The following is a 2,455-nucleotide window of genomic DNA, read 5'->3' as shown; positions in this document are numbered from 1 at the left end:
GATGGATGGATGGATGGATGGATGGATGGATGGATGGATGGATGGATTAGTGGGTGGGTGGGTGGGTGGATGGGTGGATGGATAGATCAATAGATACGTGGATGGATGAGTGGATGGCTGGATGGATGGATGGAGTAGTGGGTGGGTGGGTGGATGGATGAATGGATGAACTCATGGTTGGATGAGTGGATGGATTTAGTGGGTAGATAGATGGTAGGTGGATGAAATTTGGTGATGAGGCTGACCTGTACTTTTAGTGGAGGGCTGGGCTGGGAACTGGGCCCCAAGAGAAGAGTCATCACTGAGAATATTTCCCCTGCTCTTGCCACCCATCCATCATTTCCCGCCACCAACAATGAATGCCTGGTCTGGAGCAGCCATTTCTACAGCCCGACCGTCCAGAGCAGATGCACCCGCATCAGGAAGTCCCCAGTCCCTGCCCCGCTAGCCGCACCCACACTCAGGAACACACTGGCCACTTTCTGGTTTGCTTTGCTAACAGTTTAATGAGATGAGACACTGCAAACTGGCTCCAGGACTTCCATCCCTAACCTCACCCCCATTCAAAGCACCTTCCATGCCTCCTCCTCCCAGTGTGAGGGAGGAAGGTGCAGGTCTGAAAAGGTGGAGGGAAGTGCGGACCATGTGGGATTGAGGAGCAGAGAAGGCGGGTGCTGGAAGGAGCAGGGAGCGGAGGGGCTAAGACGAGGAAGGAGCTGGATTTTAGGGAGCTGGGAGGGGCCTGGGGCTTAGAGGTGCATTTGCTGCAGGATCCAGGGCACGTAGGTCTGGACTCGTGTGTAGACGCCAATGCTGGGCCGATGACTGTAAAATCCCCAGCTCACCACTCCCGCCTGGAGCCAGTTACCTTTCTTCTTGCAGACCAGGGGGCCGCCTGAGTCACCCTGTGGAGAAAGAAGGCCCAGCTTGACCAGAGACCCAGGACCCTGCTCATCCCGGTCCAGCCTCAGAACCGCAGACAGGAAAAGAGATGGCAGGAGAGAGGCGCCAGGTCTCACCTTCCAGGTGCGGCGGCCCGGGCGGCCGGCACAGATCATGTCGTCCTGGATGAACTTTCTGTCTCCAGCACCAGGAAAAGCATCGTGGATCTGCTGCTCACAGTCTGCGTTGCTCAGTGCGGGGACCTTCACCTGCTGCAGGCGGTAAGGAGGCGGCAGCATATCTGCGGAAACCAATCATGGGTGTCAGGAGTGGCTCAGGACGGGCCCCCAACCAGCACCATGGCAGGACCCCTCCCCGCCCCGAGACTCAGCTCAGGACCTGGGATGCTCAGCCTACATGGCCTAAGGTGGAGTCAAAGGGGAGAACCTCTAAAGCTGCAAGAACCCAGAATGGAAATGCCAGAGTGGACTACAGTGGCATAATCATAGCTCCTTGCAGTCTCCGCCTCCCAGGCTCCAGCAACGCTCAAGCGATCCTCCAGCCTCACCTTCCAAGTAGCTGGGACCACAGGCATGCACCACCATGGCCCGCTAATTTTTTTTTTTTTTAAGTGGAGTCTTGCCCTGTCACCCAGGCTGGAGTGCAGTGGCGCAATCTCAGCTCACGGCAATCTTTGCCTCCCAGGCTCAAGCGATTCTCCTGCCTCAGCCTCCTGAGTAGCTGGGATAACAGGTGCCCACGACCATGCCTGGCTAATTTTTGTGTTTTTAGTAGAGTCAGGGTTTCACCATGTTGGCCAGGCTGGTCTCAAACTCCTGACCTCAAGTGATCCAGCTGCCTCGGCCTCCCAAAGTGCTGGGATTGCAGGCGCGAGCCACTGCGCCCGGCCAATATATACTTTTCTTAATTCTTTGTAGAGATGGGGGTCTCCCTGTGTTACCCAGGCTGGTCTTGAACTCCTAGGCTCAAGTGATTCTCCTACCTTGGCCTCCCAAAGTGCTGAGATTACAGACGGGAGTCACCGCGCCCACTCCCACCCCCCCGCCACCCTACCACCCCCATCCACCAGTACCTCTTAAATTGGGAGAAAAGGGAGTTGGGACCCTACACACATATTCTAGCAAAGGGAGGCGGGACCTACCGGCACCCTCTAGCGAAGGGAGGCAGGACCTACGCACCCACTCTAGAAAAGGGAGGCGGGACCCACGCGTGCACTCTAGAAAAGAGAGGCGGGACCCAGGCGCGCACTCTAGCGAAGGGAGGCGGGACCTACGCCGGCACTCTAGAAAAGGGAGGCGGGACCTATGCGCTCTAGAACAGCACCAGGTATTGCCTTTCAAAGAACAGAGGCCCAAAGCAGGAAAGGAAGAAAGCCTCAGGGTCTCTGAAACCTTCAGTAGAGGGATGGACAGATGGGTAAATTCGTGCCCTCTTTGAACCCATTTTCTTTTCCACAAAATGAAGAAAATGTCTTGCAACGAGAATATGCATAAAGTACGTGTTCTATACACACACGCACAGCACGGTCGCTGCCTCCTCCCACCCACTCCAA

The 2,455-nt window shown here is 56.1% G+C and overlaps 1 pseudogene; it reads right to left on the bottom strand.

The window, feature by feature from the left end:
• Positions 1-563: 563 nt before the first annotated feature.
• Positions 564-2,455, bottom strand: part of LOC111524136 — a 3,577-nt pseudogene continuing 1,685 nt past the window's right edge.

This window comes from Piliocolobus tephrosceles, chromosome 17 (assembly GCF_002776525.5).
Source record: "Piliocolobus tephrosceles isolate RC106 chromosome 17, ASM277652v3, whole genome shotgun sequence".
NCBI classification, from domain to species: domain Eukaryota; kingdom Metazoa; phylum Chordata; class Mammalia; order Primates; family Cercopithecidae; genus Piliocolobus; species Piliocolobus tephrosceles.
This window is presented reverse-complemented; position numbering and strand designations above follow the sequence as displayed.